The 24865-nt window shown below is 51.4% G+C and overlaps 1 protein-coding gene across 1 annotated transcript in view; it reads left to right on the top strand.

The window, feature by feature from the left end:
- The window catches only part of cops5 (COP9 signalosome subunit 5), a 100478-nt gene that overhangs the window by 54732 nt on the left and 20881 nt on the right, over positions 1-24865 (top strand). The gene's annotated exons all lie outside the window — the stretch shown is intronic.

Below are 24865 nucleotides of genomic sequence, written 5' to 3'. Positions count from 1 at the left end.
ATGTGAGCATTTGCAAGTAATCAAGTCTTTACACATCCAGAGATAGGGGTAACCCTAGGTTAAAGAGGTGTGAATTGTCTCCAGCCAGAACAGTTGGTAGAATTTCACAAGCCCAGGCCAGATGGTGGGGGATGAATGTAATGCAACATGAATCCCAGGTCCCGATTGAGGCTGCACTCATGTGTGCGGAACTTGGCTATAGGTTTCTGCTCGACAATTCTGCGTTGTCGCGCGTCCTGAAGGCCGCCTTGGAGAACGCTTACCCTGAGATCAGAGGCTGAATGCCCTTGACTGCTGAAGTGTTCCTCGACTGGAGGGGAACATTCCTGCCTGGTGATTGTCGTGCGATGCCCGTTCATTCGTTGTCGCAGCGTCTGCATGGCCTCGCCAATGTACCACGCTTCGGGACATCCTTTCTTGCAACGTATGAGGTAGACAACGTTGGCCGAGTCGCACGAGTATGTACCGCGTACCTGGTGGGTGGTGTTCTCATGTGTAATGGTGGTATCCATGTCGATGATCTGGTACGTCCTGCAGAGATTGCCATAGCAGGGTTGTGTGGTGTTGTGGTCGCTGTTCTGAAGGCTGGGTAGTTTGTTGCAAACACTGGTTTGTTTGAGGTTGCGCGGTTGTTTGAAGGCAAGTAGTGGGCTGTGGGGATGACCCTGGCCAGATGTTCATCTTCATCGATGATGTGTTGAAGGCTGCGAAGAAGATGTCGTAGTTTCTCCGCTCCAGGAAAGTACTGGATGACGAAGGGTACTCTGTCAGTTGTGTCCCTTGTTTGTCTTCTGAGGAGGTCGGTGCGGTTTCTTTGCTGAGGCGTGTTGGAACTGTCGATCGATGAGTCGAGCACCATACCCCATTCGTACGAGGGCATCTTAGCACGAGGAGGAGCGTAACAGACATCTACAGATGCTGAAAGATGTCCTCGTACGAACGGGAGTGGCGAGGATTAGTGGGAAGCCTTTAAAAGTGAGCAGAGGGCACCTAAAAAAGCAATAAGGGGGGAGAAGATGAAATGAGTGTAAGCTAGCTAGCAATATGAAAGAAGATGAGAAGAGTTTTTTTTCAATATCTAAAAGGTAAGAGAATTCACTACTGGAAAATGAGGCTGGAGAAGGCGTAATAGGAAACAAAGAAAGGCAGACGAACGGAACAGTTATTTTGCATCAGTTTTCATGTTGGAAGATACCAGTGGAATACCAGGCCTTCAGGAGAATCGGGGAACAGGTGAGTGTAGTGACCATCACTAAAGAGAAGGTTCTGGGGAAATTGAAAGGTCTGAAGGTGGATAAATCATCTGGACCGGGTGGACTATATCCCAGGATTCTAAGGGAGATAACTGAGGAGATTGTGGAGGCATTGGTGGTGATCTTTCAGGAATCACTGGAGGCAAGGAGGATCCCTGAGGACTAAACCGATCAGCCATGACTCATTGAATGGCGGAGCAGGCTCGAAGGCGAGCTGACCTGCTCCAAGTTCTTATGTTCTTATGATTGGAAAATGGCTAATGTAACACCCCTGTTTAAGAAGGTAAGGAGGCAGAAGATGGGAAATTATAGGCCGGTTAGCTTGACTTCAGTCATTGGTAATATTTTAGAGTCTATTATTAAAGATGAGATTGCAGACTACTTGGAAGTGCATGATAAAATAGGACTGAGTCAGCACGGCTTCGTCAAGGGAAGGTCATGTCTGACAAATCTGTTAGAATTCTTTGAGGGAACAACAAGGAAGTTGGACAAAGGAGAACCATGGGCGTGATTTATTTATATTTCCTAAAGGCCTTTGACAAGGTGCCGCATAGGAGATTGTTAAATAAGTTAAGAGCCCATGATGTTGAGGGTAAGATCCTGGCATGAATAAAGGATTGGCTGACTGGCAGAAGGCAGAGAGTGGGATAAAGGGGCCTTTTTCAGGATGCAGCCGATGACTAGTGGTGTGCCTCAGGGCTCGGTGCTGGGACCATAACTTTTCATAATATACAGTAACGATCTGGAAGAAGGAACTGAGGACTCTGTTGCTAGATTTGCAGACGATACAAAGATATGTAGAGGGACAGGTAGTATTGAGGAAGCAGGGGAGCTGCAGAAGGACTTGGACAGGCTTAGGAGAGTGGGCAAATAAGTGGTAGATGGAATACAATGTGGAAAAGTGAGGTTATGGAAGGAGGAATGGAGGCATAGACTATTTACTAAATGGGGAAATGCTTAGGAAATCAGAACCACAAAGGGACTTGGGAGTTCATGTTCAAGATTCTTTTAAGGTTAACGTGCAGGTTCAGTCAGCAGTTAGGATGGCGAATGCGTCCTCGTCATGTGCGAGGCTCAGAGCCGTATCCAGTTCAAGGTAGTAATGCCCGAGGTGCTGAGGGTGAAGGTAGTCCCGAGTCCAGAAGTGGCAATATTCAGCATGTCGGAGAACCCAGGATCGAGAGAGGCTGATGTCCTGGCCTTTGCCTCCCTGATAGTCCAAAGACGGATTTTGCTTGGGCGGAGGGACCCCGAGCGACCAAAACCGGGAATGTGGGCGAGCAACCTGGCGGAGTTCCTAAGGTTAATGAAGAAGAGCCGAGGAGCCGGAGCGGAGGAGCCGAGGAGCCGGAGCGGGAGCGGAGCCGAGGAGCCGGAGCGGGAGCGGAGGAGCCGGAGCGGCGACAGGGGGGCCCAACAGCAGCAGGTCCATCCCCTCTCCCTCCCCCCCCCCCCCCCCCCCCCCCACGCGGGCCAGGAGCGGTGCGGCGGCGGCCCCTCTTCTCTCCCCCCCCCCCCACGCGACCCAGGAGCGGTGCGGCGGCGGCGGCCCCTCTTCTCCCCCCCCCCCCACGCGGGCCAGGAGCGGTGCGGCGGCGGCGGCCCCTCTTCTCTTCCCCCCCCCCCCCCCCCCCCCAGCCAGCAGCGGGGACCCCCCCCCCCAGCCAACAGCGGGGACCCCCCCCCCCCCCCCAGCCAGCAGCGGGGACACAACCCCCCCCCCCCCCCCAAGCCAGCAGCGGGGACACAACCCCCCCCCCCCCCCAGCCAGCAGCGGGGACACAACCCCCCCCCCCCCCCCAGCCAGCAGCGGGGACACAACCCCCCCCCCCCCCCCAGCCAGCAGCGGGGACACAACCCCCCCCCCCCCCCCCAGCCAGCAGCGGGGACACAAACCCCCCCCCCCCCCAGCCAGCAGCGACCACCGGCCCACTCGCCCCTCCCCCCCCCCCCCCCCCCAACTGCTGTGACCACCACGTGGCAAAGACAAAGGGACTCTCTCTCCTGGTTGAGTGGGGAAAAAAGAAAAAAGAGACTTGTATTTCTGTTCTTCCCAAAAGAAAACTGGTAAAGAGAAAAGGGGTAGGGGAAATAAATTTAAAAAAAAAAAATATATATATATATATATATGTACATATATAGATATATAATAATAAATAAAATAAAAATAGGGTGCGGAAAAGGGGGAAAAAGAAGAACAAGGAGAGAAGAAAAGATGAAGGGGAAGGGGGAGAAAAAAGTGCCAGAAAGGAGCCAAGAGAAAGGGGGCACCGGAAGTAGACTGGGCAAAGGGAAAGCCAGCTCGGGCGAACGAGTCAACACGCGAAGCGGCGGGAAGGATGCTTCGCCGCATCCAGAAGAGCTGGACGGGCGGGCAACCTCTCCCCTGGGGTTAGAGGGGGGCGTGAATTGGAAGGAAGCCTTTGCCGAGGTGGTGAGGGAGCAGCTGCAGGCATTCAAGGCAGAGTTAAAAGCAGACGCAGAGGCCGCAGCACAGGCAGCAGTGACCAGGGCCATGTCAGGGGTGCAGCAGGTTCTGACCAGATTGGAGAAGAAAGTGGATGCCCAAGGGAAGATACTGGAAGCCCAAGGGAAGATACTGGAAGCCCAGGGGGCAACCATTAAAGAGCTGGAGAAGGCAGCGACTGACGCGAGCGACCGGGTCATATCCCTGGAGAGGGGAATGGTGAAACTGAGTGCAACACAGGGGAGCCTGAAGGGCAGGGTAGACGACCAGGAGATCAGCTCGAGAAGGCAAAATATCAAGATAGTGGGCCTGCCAGAGGGGATAGAGGGTAGAAATCCCACAACATTCGTGGCTGCGATGCTGGGCTCCTTAGTGGGGCGGGAAACTTTTCCCACCCCACCGGAAATGGACAGAGCTCATCGGTCACTGCGCCCGAAGCCCAAGGAAGGGGAAAAACCGAGAGCAGTTATAGCCAGACTGCACCGGTACCGGGATAGGGAGACAATCCTGCGCTGGGCCAAGGAGAATAGAGCCTGCAATTGGGACGGGCACGCCATCCGAATCTACGAGGATTTTGGAGCGGACATAGCTAAGAGACGGGCGGAGTTCAACAGAGCGAAAGCAGCTCTCTATAAGAACAAAGTACGTTTTGGTATGCTGTACCCAGCAAAACTCTGGGTCACATACCAACACAAGGAATATTTCTTTACAGCCCCTGCCGAGGCGAATAGATTCGTCGAGGAGCATGGGCTGGAAAAACGCCATGGGAAGTAGGGACGAGGGGCCCATGGCAAGGAGACACGTCATGCCGACGGGGGGGTGGGGAGGGGCGAGGCAAAGCCAGCCCCCTCCCCCCTGGCAGAAACACCCAGAACGGAAAACAACCCAATGCCCTAGGGCCCGCTCCAGGTGGGAGGCCAGGCCCCGGCACGAGGGAACGGGAGTACTGGAGAGGGGAGAGGGGAAGCGGGACAGCAACCTCCGAGAGGGGAGCCACCGTGCTAGCAGGAAAGCTAGCGAAGGGGGCGCGCAACAGAGCAGGGCCGCAGCGCACCCCCAACAGGGGGGAAGGCGCCAGGCAGGGGAGGGGGGGGATCACCCATCAAAGGTGGGAGAGCAAATGGGGACAGGAATGGGGGAGAGAGGGGCAATGGAGGGGTACACAGGGGTATCCCCGAAAGGGATAGAGCGGGGGGGGGGGGGCACCCGGGGGGCGAGAGACCAGGGAGGGGAAACGCAGGGACGAAGGGACAAAAGAGGCCAGTAAGGGAATAGGGCCACAAAGTGCCACAGACAAGGGCTCGAAACAGGGAACTGCTGCAAGCACCCACCCAGTACGGTCTGTGGGTGAAGGGGCCCCCCGGAGTGCAGGGGACTACCCGCGTGGCGGACACAAAGTGGACGGCCATGGCGGGTGTCCCCGGGACAAGGGGGAACCCCGGAGCGCAGGGACCCGACCGCATGGGGAGAGCAGTGATAGTGGACATCCTGGACGGCCCCCTAACATAGGGAAACCCCAGAGGGCAGGGGCGCGTCCACCGGACAAATATGGTTAACCCCACAGGAGCAAGGGGGCAGAAGCCCCCCACCAGAATAGTCACCTGGAACGTAAGGGGACTTAACGGCCCAGTGAAGAGATCTAGAGTCCTCACCCACCTTAGAAACATGAGGGCCGACATAGTCTTCCTCCAAGAGACGCACTTGAGGGAGCAGGACCAACTGCGGGTAAGAAAGGGCTGGGTGGGACAAACCTATCATTCCTGTTATGGGGCAAGGGCCAGGGGGGGTGGCGATCCTGATTGGCAAGAGGACAATGTTTAGGGCGACAAAGACGGTTACGGACCCAGGGGGACGGTATGTCATGGTCAGCGGGGCCCTGGATGGGGCGCCGGTAGTTCTAGTTAACGTGTACGCGCCCAACTGGGACGACACGAGCTTCATCCAAAAGACCATGGCAGAAATCCCGGACATAGCGACGCACCGACTAATCATGGGGGGGGACTTCAACTGTGTACAGGACCCAACGACGGACAGATCAAACCCCAGAACGGGGAAAACCTCAAACATGGCAAGGGAACTCAGCCACTATATGGAGCAGATGGGAGCAGTAGACCCCTGGAGATTCGCCCACCCGGGGGAGAAAGAATTCTCTTTCTTCTCCCCAGTACACAAAGTGTACACCAGAATTGACTTCTTTGTGGTGGGGAAAACGGTGCTTCCAGAGATAGACAAGGTGGAATACTCCGCAATTGTGATATCAGACCACGCTCCACACTACATGGATGTGCGGCTAGAGACGGGAAGGGCCCAGCGCCCCAAATGGAGGTTGGACGGTGCCTTACTAGCTGACAAGGCCTTCAGCGAAAGGATAGCGCAGGCCATAGCGGAGTACACTGAGATCAACCAAAACGGGGAGGTCTCACCCTCCACGTTCTGGGAAGCGCTTAAGGCCGTACTAAGAGGGGAAATCATAGCCTACAAAGCGCAAAGAGATAGGGAGGAAAGGGTGGCTAGGCAGAAGCTGGTCGACTCCATACTGGAGGTAGACCATAAATACTCCGAGGCCCCGACCGTAGAACTCCTGGCGGAGAGAAAAGAATTACAAAGGAACTTTGACCTGCTCTCCACCAGGAAAGCAGTACACCAACTCCGCCAGGCACGCGGGGCCCTATACGAACACGGAGACAAAGCCAGCCGCCTGTTGGCCCACCAGCTGAGAAAGCAGGCAGCCAGCAGAGAAATTGCGCAAATCAGAGATACCAGAGGCACGTTGGAAACAGAACCAGAGAAGATTAACAAAACCTTCAAGGCCTTCTACCAAGAGCTGTACACCTCAGAGCCCCCAACGGGGAAGGCTGGGATGAACCGGTTTCTTGACGGACTGAACATACCAGTTGTGGGAGAGGGCAGAAAACGGGATCTGGAAGCACCACTAGCACTGGGAGAGATCATGGAGAGCATTAGCTCCATGCAGGCGGGGAAGGCGCCGGGACCGGACGGATTCCCGGCTGACTTCTACAAAAAATTTGCGACAGCGCTGGCCCCGCACATGCGGGAGATGTTCACAGACTCGCTAGCTAGGGGCACGTTGCCACCCACGTTAGCACAGGCCTCAATCTCGCTGATACCTAAGAAAGACAAAGACCCAACGGAATGTGGGTCATACAGACCCATATCTCTGCTGAATGCAGACGCCAAAATACTGGCCAAAATCCTAGCCAAAAGGCTAGAAGACTGTGTACCTGAGGTGGTCACAGAGGACCAGACGGGCTTTGTCAAAGGTAGACAGCTGACCGCGAACATCAGGCGCCTGCTGAACGTGATAATGACCCCCTCCGGGGAGAGAACACAAGAGGTGATCGTCTCCCTGGACGCAGAAAAGGCCTTCGACAGAGTCGAATGGATATACCTCATAGAGGTACTGGAGCGGTTCGGGCTTGGAACAGGGTTCACAGCTTGGGTAAAGCTCCTGTACAACGCTCCCATGGCGAGTGTACAGACCAACAATACCAACTCCCAATACTTCCAGCTGCACAGGGGCACCAGACAAGGATGCCCACTGTCCCCGCTGCTGTTCGCACTAGCAATCGAACCGCTAGCAATCGCGCTCAGGGCAGCAAAAAATTGGAGGGGGATCCGAAGGGGAGGTAGAGAGCACAGAGTCTCACTCTATGCGGATGATCTGCTCCTCTATATCTCGGACCCACAAAGCAGCATGGACGGAATCATCGCGCTCCTGAAAGAGTTTGGAGCCTTCTCGGGCTACAAACTCAACATGAGCAAAAGTGAGATCTTCCCATTACACCCGCAAGGGGGGGGGGGGGGGGCAGCACTAAAGGGGCTGCCGTTCAAACAAGCCCGACATAAATTCCGCTACCTGGGGATCCAAATAGCCCATGACTGGAAAGGGATCCACAAATGGAACCTCACCAGCCTGACGGAGGAAGTTAAAAAGGACCTGCAAAGATGGAACACACTCCCGCTCTCCCTCGCGGGGAGAGTTCAGACGATCAAAATGAACGTACTGCCCAGGTTCCTCTTCCTGTTTAGATCCATTCCGATCTACATCCCCAAGGCCTTTTTCAAAGCGCTGGACAAACTCATCATGGCGTTCGTATGGGGGGGTAAAAATGCTAGGATCCCAAAGAAGGTCTTACAAAAAACAAAAACCAGGGGAGGGTTAGCCCTCCCGAATCTACAATTCTACCACTGGGCAGCAACAGCCGAGCGAGTAAGGGGATGGATCCAGGAGCCAGAAGCTGAGTGGGTGCGTGCGGAGGAGGCCTCCTGCATGGGAACCTCCCTCCGGGCCCTCGCCACGGCAGCACTCCCATCCCCACCCAAAAAACACTCCAGCAGCCCAGTGGTGACAGCCACCCTCCAATCCTGGAACCAACTGCGGCAGCAACTTCGCCTGACCAAAATGTCGAACAGGGCTCCCATCTGCAACAACCATAGGTTCAAACCAGCACTGACCGACGCCACCTTCAAAAGGTGGAGGCAGGACGGGGGGACACTGACAGTCAGGGACCTATACACGGACGACAGGATCGCAACACTGGACGAACTGACAGAGAAATTTCAGCTAGCTGGGGGGAACGAGCTACGGTACCTGCAGCTCAAAAACTTCCTACGAAAGGAGACAAGGACGTACCCACAACCGCCACGACAGACACTACTGGAAGACCTACTGGACGCAAGTATCCTAGAGAAAGGGAACTGTAGTGACATGTATGACCGACTGGTAGATAGGGACGACACCGTACTGGACGCAACAAGGAGGAAATGGGAGGACGACCTGGGGATGGAGATCGGGTGGGGACTCTGGAGCGAAGCACTGCATAGGGTCAACTCCACCTCCACGTGCGCAAGGCTCAGCCTGACGCAACTAAAAGTGGTACATAGAGCCCACTTAACAAGAACCCGTATGAGTAGGTTCTTCCCGGAGGTGGAAGACAGATGTGAACGGTGCCAAAGAGGCCCGGCCAACCACGCCCACATGTTCTGGTCCTGCCCCAGACTCGTGGAGTACTGGACAGCCTTCTTCGAGGTAATGTCCAAAGTGGTGGGAGTGAGGGTGGAGCCATGCCCGATAGTGGCGGTCTTCGGGGTTTCAGAACAGCCAGATCTATTCCTGGGGAGGAGGGCAGACGCCCTTGCCTTTGCCTCCCTGATCGCCCGCCGTAGAATCCTGTTTGGCTGGCGGTCAGCAGCACCGCCCAGAGCTGCGGACTGGCTGTCCGACCTCTCGGAATCTCTCCAAATGGAGAAAATCAAATTTGCCATCCGAGGGTCGGACGACGGCTTCCACAGAACGTGGGAGCCATTCATGCAACTGTTCCGGGACCTATTTGTGGCCAATGTACAAGAGGAAGAATAGTCGGGGGAAGGTAGCGGGAGGGGGGGGGGGGGGGGCTACAGGTTCGTTACGGGGGTTCGATGGCTAGCTAAGGCCCAAAACCAAGCTAAATAAACATGTTGAGGGGGGGAGGGGGGGGGGGGGGCGCAGTTACTACTACGAAGATGCTTACCTGTAAATATGTATGTTAATTTTTGCGTGTTTGTTTTTGTTTGTTTTTTTTTCTCTCTCCTAACAATTTGTAATTTGTTCAATATAAAATACGAAAACTGAATAAAAACATTTATAAAAAAAAAGGTTAATGAAGAAGGCATGACGGGAGGAGAGGAATGACGGGGGGGCGGGGGTTGGGTGTTGGTTAGCTCGTTATTTATTACAATGTTCCTGTTGTTCTTGCTCTTTTTTTTGTTTATATTTATTGTTCATACAAATACTTCAATAAAAATATTTTTTTAAATAAAAGAAATACAATGTTAGCACTCAGGGGCTGGTTTAGCACACTGGGCTAAATTGCTGGCTTTTAAAGCAGACCCAGGCAGGCCAGCAGCACGGTTCAATTCCCGTACCAGCCTCCCCGAACAGGCGCCGGAATGTGGCGACTAGGGGCTTTTCACAGTAACTTCATTGAAGCCTACTCGTGACAATAAGTGATTTTCATTTTTTCATTTTCGTTTCATGTCGAGAGGGCTAGAATACAAGAGCAGGGATGTACTCCTGAGGCTATATATGGCTCTGGTCAGACCCCATTTGGAGTACTGTGAGCAGTTTTGGGCCCCGTATCTAAGGAAGGATGTGTTGGCCTTGGAAAGGGTCCAGAGGAGGTTCACAAGAATGATCCCTGGAATGAAGAACTTGTCGTATGAGGCATGGTTCAGTACTCTGGGTTTGTACTGGTTGGAGTTTAGAAGGATGAGGGGGTAATCTTATTGAAACTTGCAGGATACTGCGAGGCCTGGATAGAGTGGGCGTGGAGAGAATGTTTCCACTGTTAGGAAAAACCAGGACCAGAGGGCACAACCTCAGACTGACGGAACAATCCTTTAAAACTTCAGCCGGTGGGGTGAATCTGGGGAACTCTTTGCGGCAGAAGGCTGTGGAGGTCAAGTCACTGAGTGTCTTTAAGGCAGAGAAAGATAGGTTCTTGATTAATAAGGGGATCAGGGGTTATGGGGATGAGAAAACTATCAGCCACGATCGAGTGCGGGAGCAGACACGATGGGCTGAGTGGCCTAATTCTGCTCCTATGTCTTATGGTCTTATTAACCTCCTTTTAACATATATTTATTTTCTTTTTTAAAATATTTTTATTAAGGCAATTGTATATACATTAAACACAAATCAACACAAGAATAAGAACAATCAGAAACCTCATAACAAATAAATAACTACCCAGACACATCTACCTCGACACCTCCATTTTCTTTGAAGTCAATGAACGACTTCCATCTCTGGGCAAACATAAACCGACCCTCTTAAGGCGAACTTAATTTTCTCCAGTCTCAGGAAAAATGGCAGGTTGCTCACCCACACTTCCGGCTCTTGCGGCACCTAGTCCCTCCACTCCAGCAAAATCCACCTCCGGGCGACTTGAGGGTGAAGGTGGATTCTAGAGAACTCCGCCTCTCATTGGCATTTTTCAAATGTAATATATCAGCCTGGCTTGCTATGGAGCACCTTGGATGGGTGTCCCACTGAACCCATTTTGGGAAACTATGGCCTAGGTTTATTCAACTGTTCGGCATTTATTAAAATCTTTAATTCTCTATTCTTCAAAACATTAATAACTTTCCTATTTCCACATTAATATGCTTTCCGTCATCCATTACTGCTGCATTCAGGCTATCAGCCAATCCTGTTGTCACTTCATGGTACTTGTAGCAGGGCTTTGGCATCAGCTTTCAGTAGGTGGCAGCACAGTGGTTAGCACTGTCACTTCACAGCTGCAGGGTCCCAGGTTCGAGTCCCGGCTTGGGTCACTGTGCAAAGTCTGCACGTTCCCCCCGTGTCTGCATGTGTTTCCTCCGGGCGCTCCGATTTCCTCCCACAAATCCTCAACGTCATGCTGTTTAGGTAATTTGGACATTCTGAATTCTCCCTTCGTGTACCCGAACAGGCGCCGGAATGTCACGACTAGGGGCTTTTCTAACTTACTTCATTGCAGAGTTAATGTAAGCCACTTGTGACAATAAAGATTACTTTAAAACATTTCCTCTACCTGTTTAAACATTTCTCTGACCGTTCCTTCTCAAAATATGTTGAACAATAGAGGTGATGAGCAATGCCCTTATCACACCCCATTTCCAGTCACTCCTGGTTCTAATCCTCTCATTTGTATTTCCTCTCCCACTAACCTAACATGCTTGTTCTGTAGAAAAAGCCATATTTAGGTGCCTATCCCCTCAGTACCATTCTTTATTACCTCAACTTGTTTTATCTGATTCGCTCCTTTGGAGGCTCTTTTAAATCCACAAAGCAAATGTACACCCTTTGATTATGCTCTGTAATCAACTTGCGCATAACTCGTGTTCGACATCCTCTGCAAAACACACATTTATCTTTGCCAAGCTGATGTTTCACTTTTGCTCTTGAGGTAACCTCGACATAATCTTTGAAGCATGTGGGAAAAAATTTAAATGAAACTCGTCACATGTTCTAATATTTAGCATTTCTTCCAGAAAAGTGATTTTCTTAATCATTATTTTGATTAAATCATCCCCTTTCAACTATTTGGCTTTATAGAAATCAATCAGCTAATTTGTTGTAAACACAAAATACTGCTGATGCTGGAAAGTGGAATTAGTTTTGTTCCTTCCTGTCCTGTGGTTTTAATTAATTCTGCTGGAATCTTGTAAATATTTGTGGCCCTTCCATTCCTGAGCTAATTTTTTGTAACCCTCACTTCATATTCAGACTTAAAGACCCATATAATCAATTTCCATGTCCTCTTCCTTCCATATTTCAGTAATAAATGGCTTTTCATCTTTGACATACAGTTGTTCATATTCTTGCCATCTGTCTTTCTTTCTTCAGTTGGGTCAAAAGGTTGTCCATATATATTTTTAGTTGCTTTAACTTTTTATATTTTGCCTATTTTTAAATAAATACTTATTACAAATCTTAAATCTCCTATCCATACAATTTGATTTTGTTGTCATCAGTTTTCTTTGTCACATTTCCACTATCCGGACGTATTATCAGTTTTGCTTATGTAAAATTTGTCACTTTGCAATGCTTCTAAAACCCAGCAGCACTATTCTCTGTGTGCTGTAACCCAGAAGTCCTTGCACAGATTGCACGCAAGTGGGTTCCCTTAAGCTTTCCTGCATGCACGGCCTGTGCAAAATAATTTAAAGGAAGAACGCATTGAATTAAATCCCCCATAACTCCAAAAGAAAATTAGGTAGAACATTGTCCAGCAGCCCTCTGCTTTACTATGAAACTCCACGACTGTATCCCCAATTCTGTTCTGGCCCTGTACTGTTCCTATTTCTACTTGAGTTCAGGAATGGTCTAACTACAATGTACCTCGATTGTGGCTTTCAGAAGGAAATAGATAAGCAGCTGAAGGGGGGAAAATGCAGGACGACAGAGGACGGGTGGGGTAGTGAAACTAGCGACATTCCTCTTGCAGAGCATTAGCATGGACTTGACTGGCAGAAACCCCTCATGCGGTGCTGTAAACATTTTAAGATTCTAATTGCTCCTGTCCAGAATTTCTAAATAACATATGGCAGTACAACTTGCTTACAACCTACTGCGTGTCTTAACTTTGAAACTGTGACATTTAAATGTAAATAGACAAATATAGAAAATTATATATAATATGCATATATGCCACACCATGTTTTAATTCATTTTTGCGCTTGACGGCAGCACATGCTCAGCCATGTCAATCTGTCCCGGTGTTGACTGCGGGACGCAACGTCGTCAGAGGTGTAGAACTCTGGGGAGCTGGTGGCCACAGTCGCCACTGCATGGGACGGGTACGGGTCGGCACCCAATGACCCCTCCTCCAGGTCGGTGTCCAGACTGTCCTGGGGTTCAACTCCAGATGCGTGGCGGCTGGATCGAGTCCAGGCTACCCCTGTGTCATCTGGCTCTGCCAGCCCTGGCGGCTCAACAATGTATGCACTATGGTGTCAATGCCTCCGGCGATGCTCCTCAGTGATTGGGACATGCTCTGCAGTGCCTCGGCAATGCTTACCTGCAACTGGGACAAGCTCCGCAGTGCCTCAGTAATTCCCATTTGAGACTGGGACATGGACTGCTGTGCCTCATCAAGGTCCACCTGGTACTGGGTCATGTCCCCCTGCGAGTCGGACAGTCTACCGAGGTCCTCAGCCATGGCCGTCACCGAAGACACCATGCCTTGGACACCTTCAATCATGCTGCTGACTTTGGGCACCAGGCTGTCCACTGCGGTCACCATCCTAATAGTGTTGGCCCCAGTGCCATGTGTTGCGGCGCCATCTGTTGTGCTGGTATCCTTCAATTGGCTATGGACCTACTGGAGTGTCACTGACATCCCCCTCTGAATGTGCCCCAGAAGCCTGATCATTAACTTTGCCCACCAAGGCGCATGTCTCTGCACTGGTGGAGGGTGGGGTTGACAGCTCTGACGCATCAATGGTGGCATCTTCGGAGCTCTCCTCTGAGGCGTTCTCCTGGGAAGCTGTGGGGCAGAGTCACCCCGGATGGGTCGGCACCATCGGCTGGAGGTCCAGTGGGAGAATGGACATGTGGTTAGTGGGAGGGATGGGTCATTCAGTATGGCAATAACAACTCGTGTGTGACAGTCCATCCAGTGGATCCCCACCTCTGTAGCGTGTGCCAACCTCCGCATTGGTGACCGCCCTGTTCTCTGCCACCCCCTCCAGGGGCTGTTGCTTAAAGGTGGATTCTGATGTCCTGCACCCTGCCACCAGTTTGGGCCGTCTCCTGATTATTGTGGGACTACTCCTGCGGGGAGACAGAGAAGACATAGTTAGCCGCAAGCGTGGTTCAGCGCGGTTGGGGGGGGGGGGGGGGGGCATGGGGTAGTCGTGGGGTGAAAGAATGTTTTGGGGAGGGGCCGGTCTTCCGAATGACACTGCCCGAGCTGATGCCCGTTGCCACTTGTCCCAGACAGCACTGGCTGCCCTCTGGTTCACTCACGGGGGGGGGGGGGGGGGGGAGATGACAGGTCATACCTCTGGCCTCGACCGCCTCTAGGAGCTTCCCCAGGTCTGCATCCCCGAATCGTGGGGCTGGTCGTCTTGGCTGCAAGTTGAGTGGGGTTGGCTACGTAAGAGCAGTTTACGTGCTCCCCTACCTTGTTAGCAGGGGACCGGCAAACGTGGTCAGGTGAAGCTGGTGACCCTTCATCTGTGGTGTGAAGTCTGTGGGGCCTCATTGAGTGGACCGATTAACATTGTATTGCGGTGACGGTCTCACCAGGCCGAGCGCTGGGAAACTCGCGGCAGTTCGTGCTCGTTACCACACCGTTTTGGAAGAATCATGCACTGTTTAACACAACTGAACTGCAGTGGGAGAAAACTGCTTGACTTCTGTACACAGCTTCATCTGGAGCTCGACTGAAAAATGCCTGATACAATCCAGTAACTACGTCAAGTTATATAGCTGAATCTAATTAACTTCACAGGGAATCCCCTTAATCCAAACAAAACTGCATTAGCCCAATCTTTTAACCATGGCTTAATTACACCCCTGGCTCCTAAAACCTTTGACTGTGAAACTAGGATTTATTTTAAAGCATGATTACAGCAGTCACACACACTAACCCAGGCTTTTAACCCTTACTGCGCCAAGTAAGTAAAGCACAATATAGCTGAAATTCCTATAGTCATCACAATGTAGTATTCTGGGTTTTAGGGGCTTAGAGTACAAGAGCAAGGAGGTTATGCTGAACTTGCACAAGATACTAGTTGGTTCTAGCTGGAATGTTGTGGGCGCTACACTATAGGAAGGATCTGAATGCATTGGTGAGAGTGCAGAAAAGGTTTATAAGAATGGTTCCAGGGATGAGAAACTACAGTTATGAGGATAGATGGGAAAGGTTGGGACTGTTCTTCTTGGAGAGAAGGCAGCTAAAAGTCGATATGATGGAGATGTTCAAAATCATGCGGGGCTGGACCGAGCACTGACTGGAAATATAGTGGAGACCGGATCAGTTAAGGAATTCAAGCGGGCATTAGATGATTATTTGAATAGAAACAATGTGCAGGGGTATGGGGAAAAAAACAGGGAATGACACTAAGTCATGATGCTCGTTTAGGGAGCTGATGCAGACACGATGGGTCAACTGACCTCCATCTGCGCCATAACTATGATTCTGTGATTACATTGAAAGGTTGGGGTTCACTAAATATGGTGATAAAATCAGATTGATGAATTTTAAATCTGAATGAACACAATGGCAGCATGAATTTTTATAGTTTATAGATGTATAGTTGAATTTGTGGCAGACGAAATATTTCATAGTTGGCAAAATTGAAGATAAATCAATGTGCTTTGATACTTTGTTCGGTGGCATTGGAGATAAGGGCACAAGGGTGATGTTGTTGAACTACCAACAGTTATAGTTACTCCTTAAACAATGCCAACCAATACAGTGAATGCAATACCCTTAACTGCTATCTTTATTCGCACTCCACAAAAAATACAAATCATTGCAGTGTTTTTTAAGCTGTTGTGATATTCTGGCATTTTATTTTTCACTGTTGAATTTCTGTGCAATATATTTTGTGTTTCTCTCGTATAATGGTTGTATAATGGACTCCAGACTTAAGGAAAATCCAGCAAGAGAGACTGGCAATGGTGCAATACTTACGGCATGAAGAGTAGAGGTAGTGCATGAACGAGCCTCCATTTTGCCCCAGATGTCATCTGGGTCACTAATCCACTGCAAATTTTTGAATATCATCAGCAGCTCAATAGTAAAAGAAAGAAATTGGGAGAGCCAAACCTCCCACCCGCCTGTCTCTCCGGAGCAGAACACTGCAGATTCTGGACTCTTGCCTGCCCAAATGAAAGTAAAAATCAATTAACCTTAATAAAAAAGGATTTGGCAGATGTCCAGAGAAGGAACACATGTATTAAGCATCTTCATTGTGCTCTCATAAAACATACAGTGCAGGAGGAAGCCATTTGGCCCATTGAGTCTGCACCGACCCACAAGCCCTCACTTCCACCCTATCCCAATAACCCCTCCTATCCTCTTTGAACAATAAGGGCAATTTATCATGACCAATCCACCTAACCTGCACGTCTTTGGACTGTGGGAGGGAACCGGAGCACCCGGAGGAAACCCACGTAGAGACTGGGAGAATGTACAGACTCCGCACAGACAGTGACCCAGCGGGGAATCGAACCTGCTACCCTGGTCCTGTGAAGCCACAGTACTAGCCAAGTGTGCTACCGTGCTGCCCTCTCTATGTACGGAATCTGGTCTGTAATGTACAGAAGTAGGTGATCTGCATAAAGTGATACCTGATGTTCCACCGCATTCCTGACAAATACCCCTCCAGGTTTCCTTTGTCTTAACTGCTTTTGCACAAACTCCAAGATCCAACCATCAATTTCCATATTTATTTCAACGCCTGTTCCAGACGATAGTAAAATCTCTCAAACCTGAAAATTACTTCAGATATCTTCATGGTATGGTTCCTGCTCTGCCCAAGACCGCAGGAAACTACAAAAAGTCGTGAATGTAGCCCAGTCCATCACGTAAACCAGCCTCCCATCCATTTACTCTATCTATAATTCCCGCTGCCTCGGAAAGGTAACCAGCATTATTTTTTTTTTAAATAATTTTTATTGAAAAATTTTGATTTTATACAACATTGACGCACCTTAGTAAAATACCGAAAATAACAATAATATTAACAATCATATACATTCTCCCCATCCCCATGAACAACCCAGCATTTTAACAACAACGCAAATTAACACACTATAAAGTTACAGAATAAACACTACAATAATGCGCCCCCCCCCCCCGGGTTGCTGCTGCTATTGACCAAGTTACCTATCTCTGAGCCAGGAAGTCCAGAAAAGGCTGCCATCGTTTATAGAACCCTTGTATTGATCCTCTCAGGGCAAATTTGACCGTTTCCAATTTTATAAATCCCGCCATGTCACTGATCCAGGTCTCCACGCTTGGGGGCCTTGCATCCTTCCATTGTAACAGAATCCTTCGACGGGCTACTAGGGACGCAAAGGCCAGGACACCGGCCTCTTTCGCCTCCTGCACTCCTGGCTCTACCGCAACTCCAAAAATCGCGAGTCCCCACCCTGGTTTGACCCTGGATCCAACCACCCTCGACACCGTCCCCGCCACCCCCTTCCAGAATTCTTCCAGTGCTGGGCATGCCCAGAACATATGGGCGTGGTTCGCTGGACTCCCTGAACATCTGGTGCACCTGTCCTCACCCCCAAAGAACCTACTCATCCTAGTCCCGGACATGTGGGCCCGGTGCAGCCCCTTAAATTGGATGAGACTAAGCCTCGCACATGAGGAGGAAGAGTTGACTCTCTCCAAGGCCTCCGCCCAAGTCCCGTCCTGTATCTGCTCCCCGAGTTCCTCCTCCCATTTAGCCTTCAGCTCCTCCACTGACGACTCCTCCACCTCCTGCATTACCTTATAGATGTCAGACACCTTCCCCTCTCCTACCCACACCCCCGAAAGCATTCTGTCCATCGTCCCCTGCGAGGGCAGCAAAGGGAATCCCTCTACCTGTCGTCTAGCAAACGCCTTTACCTGCAGGTATCTGAACATGTTCCCTTGGGGAAGGCCAAATTTATCTTCCAGTTCCCCAAGGCCCGCAAACCTCCCACCAATAAACAGGTCCCTCAATTTGCTGATGCCCGCCCTTTGCCACCCCCTGAATCCCCCATCCGTGTTCCCCGGGATGAACCAATGGTTCCCACCCAGTGGAGCCTCCATCGAGCCCCCTGTTTCCCCCCGATGCCGTCTCCACTGTCCCCAGATTCTTAGGGTCGCCGCCACCACCGGGCTCGTGGTAAACCTCTTAGGGGAGAGCGGCAGCGGTGTCGTTACCATGGCACCCAGGCTCGTACCTCTACATCACGCCATCTCCATTCTTTTCCACGCCGCCCCTCCCCCCTCCATCACCCATTTACGCACCATTGACACATTGGCTGCCCAATAGTACCCCAGAAGGTTGGGCAGTGCCAGCCCGCCTCTATCCCTTCCTCGCTCCAGGAACACCCTCCTCACTCTCGGAGTCCCATGTGCCCACACAAAGCTCAGAATACTGCTGGTCACTCTCCTAAAGAAGGCCCTGGGGATAAATATGGGCAGGCCCTGAAAAAGGAACAAGAACCTCGGAAGCACCGTCATTTTGACGGACTGTACCCTCCCCGCCAACGACAATGGCAACATGTCCCACCTCCTGAACTCCTCCTCCATCTGATCTGCCAGTCTCGTGAAGTTATGCTTGTGAAGAGTCCCCCAGTCCTTGGCCACCTGCACCCCCAGGTACCTAAAGCTCTCCCCTGCCTGCCTAAGCGGGAGTCTACCAATTCCTTCCTCCTGGTCTCCAGGGTGCACCACAAACACCTCGCTCTTGCCTAAGTTTAATTTATAACCTGAAAAGGTCCCAAACTCGGCTAGCAACTCCATCACTCCTGGCATCCCACCCACCGGGTCCGCCACATACAGCAACAGGTCGTCGGCATACAACGACACCCTATGTTCCTCTCCACCTCGCACCAAGCCTCTCCACCTCTCTGAATCTCTCAACGCCATCGCCAGCGGCTCGATTGCCAGTGCAAACAACAAGGGGGACAGGGGCAACCCTGCCTGGTCCCTCGGTAAAGCCGGAAGTACTCCGCCCTCCTCCTATTCGTGGCCACGCACGCGATCGGGGCCTCATATAGCAGCCGTACCCATCTAATGAACCCTTCACCAAATCCAAACCTCCCCAACACCTCCCATAGGTACCCCCACTCCACTCTATCGAAGGCCTTCTCCGCATCCAACGCCACCACTATCTCTGCCTCCCCCTCAATCGCCGGCATCATAATGACATTCAGCAATCTCCGCACATTCGTGTTCAGCTGCCTTCCCTTCACAAAACCTGTCTGGTCCTCGTGTACAACCCCTGGCACACAGTCCTCTATCCTGGTGGCCAGGATTTTTGCCAGCACCTTAGCATCCATGTTGAGGAGAGATATGGGCCTGTATGAACCACACTGCTGGGGGTCCTTGTCCTTCTTTAAAATTAACGAGATCAGCGTCCGCGACATCGTCGGGGGCAAAGTCCCCCCTTCCCACGCTTCGTTGAGTGTCCGCACCAGCAAGGGGCCCACTAGGTCCACAAACTTTATAAAATTCCACTGGGAACCCATCCGGCCCAGGTGCCTTCCCTGACTGCATCTGCCCGATCCCCTTAACTAGCTCCTCCAGCTCAATCGGCGCACCCAGCCCCTCCACCTTCTCCTCCTGCACCTTTGGGAAAGAAAGCCTGTCAAGGAACCTCTCCATTCCCCTCCTCTCCCCCGTTGGCTCCGACCGGTACAGTTCCCCGTAAAAGTCCTTGAAGACCTCATTCACCTCTACCCCCTTCCGCACCACATTCCCACTCTTGTCTCTCACTCCAGCAATCTCCTTAGCCGCATCCCGCTTACGGAGCTGATGAGCCAGCATCCTACTCGCCTTTTCACCATGCTCGTACACTGCCCCATGTGCCTTCCTCCACTGTGCCTCCGCCTTTCTAGTGGTCAGCAAATCAAATTTAGCCTGCAGGCTGCGCCTCTCCCCCAACAGTCCCTCCTCTGGTGCCTCTGCATACCTCCTGTCCACCTCCAGCATCTTTCCCACCAGTCTATCCCTCTCACTCCTCTCGCTTCTCTCCCTGTGTGCCCGGATGGATATCAGCTCCCCACGAATTACTGCCTTCAGGGCTTCCCAGACCATCCCCACCTGAACCTCCCCCGTATCATTCACCTCAAGGTACCCCTCAATACTTGCCCGGACCCTCCTACACACCTTCTCCTCCGCCAACAACCCCACATCCAACCGCCACAACGGACGTTGGCCCCCCACCTCCCCATCTCCAATGCGGAGCGTGGTCGGAGATTGCAATGGCCGAATACTCGGCCTCCTCCACTCTCGGAATCAGTCCCCTACTCACCACGAAGAAATCTATCCGAGAGTAGACCCTATGTACGTGGGAGAAGAAAGAGTACTCGCGTGCCCTCGGCCTCACAAACCTCCATGGATCCACTCCACCCATCTGATCCATAAACCCTCTCAGTACCTTGGCCGCCGCCGGCCTCCTACCCGTCCTAGAGCTGGACCGATCCAGTGAAGGATCCAACACCGTATTAAAGTGATCAGACTTTAGTGATCAGACTATGATCAGACCTCCCGCCTCCAGATCCGGGATCCGTCCCAACATACGCCTCATAAAGCCCGCATCGTCCCAATTTGGGGCATACACACTAGCCAGTACCACCTTCTCTCCTTGTAGCCTGCCCCTAACCATAACATACCTACCCCCCTTATCCGCCACCACCTCCGATGCCTCAAACAACACATTTTTCCCCACCAGAATCACCACTCCCCTGTTCTTCACATCCAACCCAGAGTGGAAAACCTGCCCCACCCATCCCTTCCTCAGGCGGACCTGGTCCGCCACCCTCAGGTGGGTCTCCTGAAGCATTGCCACATCTGCCTTTAGTCCCTTCAGGTGAGCCAGTACCCTCGACCGCTTCACCGGCCCATTCAACCCTCTCACATTCCAGGTGACCAACCGGATCAGAGGGCGTCCCGCCCCCCTCCCCCGTCGGCTAGCCATAGCCCGTCGACTGCCCGCCCCAGGCCAGCACCCCCTACCTGACCCCGTCCCCATAGCGACAACCCCTCACCTCTGTCCCCCCAGCCCCCACCAGCTCCTTCTTGGCCCTACCAGCAGCAATCCGGTATTCCCCTTTCCCCCCCTCCCTTCCCCCCCCAGGCTAGGAACCCTCCCAGCCGCGAACCGTCCTCCATTGTACTTCCGTGGGTCAGCTAACTTCTGCTGAACCCGGAAACTCCCGCCAATAGCCCGACCCCTCCCGAAGTGGGATCATCCCCCAATCTATCCCTCCTCCAGGCACCTCTCCAGCGCGGGGAAGAACCAGTTAAGGCCCCGCCTCCCCCGTCACCGTCTCCACCCCCCAGCCCCGCAGCGTGGGAAACCAGTGGAAAGCCCGCGCTTTCGCCCTGCCCCACCACACCTTTCTGACGCAAATATCCCAAATATCAGCCCCACTCCATACCCCCACTCCGACATAGAATACAACAGACCCCCCCGACCCTCCCCTCAAGATACACAGCCCAAACAATGCCCCACAGTACAAGAACAACAACATAGCAGAACAACCCCTCCGTAAATAACCATATCAAAATTGCAAAAGTACTAAAACAAGACGAAAAAAACCAGAAGAAAAAGAGAACACAGCAACAGCAGAATCCAGCACTAATATCTTACAGCCGACCTCGCAACCCCCAACCCCTAGTTCAAGTCCAGTTTCTCCGTCCGCACGAAGGCCCACGCCTCCTCCGGGGAATCGAAATAATGGTGCCGGTCCAAATAAGTTACTCACAGGCGCGCGGGCTGCAGCATTCCGAACTTTATCTTTTTTCTATAAAGCACCTCTTTCGTCCGATTTAATCCGGACCGCCGCTTAGCCACCTCCGCACTCCAGTCCTGGTAGATCCGTACTACCCCATTCTCCCAATTGCTGCTCTTCACCTTCTTGGCCCAGAGCAGCACGCACTCCCGATCACTGAACTGGTGGAACCTCACCAGCACCGCACGCGGGGGTTCATCTTCCTTGGGCCTCCTGGCCAGCACCCTGTGCGCTCCCTCCAGCTCCAAGGGCAGATGGAAGGACCCGGCCCCCACTAGCGAATTCAGCATTACAGCCACGTAGGCTGTCCGGTCCGATCCCTCCAGCCCCTCCGCAAGGCCCAAGATCCGCAGGTTTTTCCGTCTCATGCGGTGATTCAGCTCCTCGAAGCGTTCCTGCCACTTCTTGTGGAGTGCCTCGTGCCCCTCCACCTTACTCACGAGGACCACGGCCTCCTCCTCTCGTTCAGTGGCCTGCGTTTGCAACTCCTTGATGGCAGCACCCTGGGTGGACTGATTCTCTGACAGTCTTCTGTTCGTTTCCTGCAGAGAGCGCAGTACCTCATCCTTGAATTCTTTAAAGCAGCGCAGGAGATCCATTTGTTGCTCCTGGGCCCAGAGCCTCCATTCCTCTGGAGCTTTGTCAGCGGCCATCTTGGATCCCTTCCCCCATTTTTTCTGAGGAGCTGCTGCTGTTTTTTCCCCCTTTCCACTCCGAGTTCGAGGCATGGACTGCGGGGGAAAGTCGTTCAGCACACATTCCCCCACCGGAAGACGTTGAAAAATTTCCGTTTTGGGCTCTCAAAAGAGCCGAAAAGACTCTTTAAAACGGGAGCTCCCAAATGTGTGGCTTACTACTCCATCACAGCCACCGGAAGTGCCGGCAACCAGCATTATTAAGGACCCCACGTACCCTGGACATACATTCTTCCACCTACTTCAATCAGGAAAAAGGTACAAAACGTTGAAGTCACGTACCAACCGACTCAGGAACAGCTTCTTCCCTACTGCCATCAGACTTTTGAATGGACCTACCTTGTATTAAGTTGATCTTTTCTCTACATCCCAGTTATTACTGTAACATTACATTCTGTAGTCTCTCCTTCCTTCCCTATGTACGGTATGCGTTGTCTGTATAGTGTGCAAGAAATAACACTTTTCACTATACTAATACATGTGACAATAATAAATCAAATCAAAACGAGGTGGAGGCGTTCACCCTCCGGAGCACCTCACACCAGAACCCCTCCTCCAAACCCTCTCCCAACTCTTCCTCCACTTTGCCTTGGTCCCTTCCAGCGGCGCCTTTTCCTCTTCCAAAATAGCACCATACACCGCCAATACTACCCCCTTCTCCAGTCCCCCTGTCGTCAGCACCTCCTCCAGCAATGTGGAAGCCGGCTCTACTGGGAAGCCCTATATCTCCTTTCTGGCAAAGTCTCGAACCTGCATGTATCTAAATATTTCCCCCTGCTCCAGCCCATACTTCGCTCCCAGCTCCTTCAATCCTGCAAAACGACCCCCAAGAAACAAATCTTTTAGTGTCCTAATTCCTTTCTCCTCCCATCTCTTAAAATTTCCATCCCACTTCCCTGGATCATAAGAACATAAGAACTAGGAGCAGGAGTAGGCCATCTGGCCCCTCGAGCCTGCTCCGCCATTCAATGAGATCATGGCTGATCTTTTGTGGACTCAGCTCCACTTTCCGGCCCGAACACCATAACCCTTAATCCCTTTATTCTTCAAAAAACTATCTATCTTTACCTTAAAAACATGTAATGAAGGAGCCTCAACTGCTTCACTGGGCAAGGAATTCCATAGATTCACAACCCTTTGGGTGAAGAAGTTCCTCCTAAACTCAGTTCTAAATCTCCTTCCCCTTATTTTGAGGCTATGCCCCCTAGTTCTGCTGTCACCCGCCAGTGGAAACAACCTGCCCGCATCTATCCTATCTATTCCCTTCATAATTTTAAATGTTTCTATAAGATCCCCCCTCATCCTTCTAAATTCCAACGAGTACAGTCCCAGTCTACTCAACCTCTCCTCATAATCCAACCCCTTCAGCTCTGGGATTAACCTAGTGAATCTCCTCTGCACACCCTCCAGCGCCAGTACGTCCTTTCTCAAGTAAGGAGACCAAAACTGAACACAATACTCCAGGTGTGGCCGCACTAACACCTTATACAATTGCAACATAACCTCCCTAGTCTTAAACTCCATCCCTCTAGCAATGAAGGACAAAATTCCATTTGCCTTCTTAATCACCTGTTGCACTTGTAAACCAACCTTCTGTGACTCATGCACTAGCACACCCAAGTCTCTCTGAACAGCGGCATGCTTTAATATTTTATCGTTTAAATAATAATCCCGTTTGCTGTTATTCCTACCAAAATGGATAACCTCACATTTGTCAACATTGTATTCCATCTGCCAGACCTGAGCCCATTCACTTAACCTATCCAAATCCCTCTGCAGACTTCCAGTATCCTCTGCACTTTTCGCTTTACCACTCATCTTAGTGTCATCTGCAAACTTGGACACATTGCCCTTGGTCCCCAACTCCAAATCATCAATGTAAATTGTGAACAATTGTGGGCCCAACACGGATCCCTGAGGGACACCACTAGCTACTGATTGCCAACCAGAGAAACACCCATTTATCCCAACTCTTTGCTTTCTATTAATTAACCAATCCTCTATCCATGCTACTACTTTACCCTTAATGCCATGCATCTTTATCTTATGCAGCAACCTTTTGTGTGGCACCTTGTCAAAGGCTTTCTGGAAATCCAGATATACCACATCCATCGGCTCCCCGTTATCTATTGCACTGGTAATGTCCTCAAAAAATTCCACTAAATTAGTTAGGCACGACCTGCCTTTTACGAACCCATGCTGCGTCTGCCCAATGGGACAATTTCTATCCAGATGCCTCGCAATTTCTTCCTTGATGATAGATTCCAGCATCTTCCCTATTACCGAAGTTAAACTCACTGGCCTATAATTTCCTGCTTTCTGCCTACCTCCTTTTTTAAACAGTGGCGTCACGTTTGCTAATTTCCAATCCACCGGGACCACCCCAGAGTCTAGTGAATTTCGGTAAATTATCACTAGTGCATCTGCAATTTCCCTAGCCATCTCTTTTAGC

Source organism: Scyliorhinus canicula, chromosome 10 (assembly GCF_902713615.1).
Source record: "Scyliorhinus canicula chromosome 10, sScyCan1.1, whole genome shotgun sequence".
In the NCBI taxonomy this organism is placed as follows: Eukaryota; Metazoa; Chordata; class Chondrichthyes; order Carcharhiniformes; family Scyliorhinidae; genus Scyliorhinus; species Scyliorhinus canicula.
Note: the sequence above shows the minus strand (reverse complement) of the source record. Positions and strands in the feature narration are given on the sequence as shown.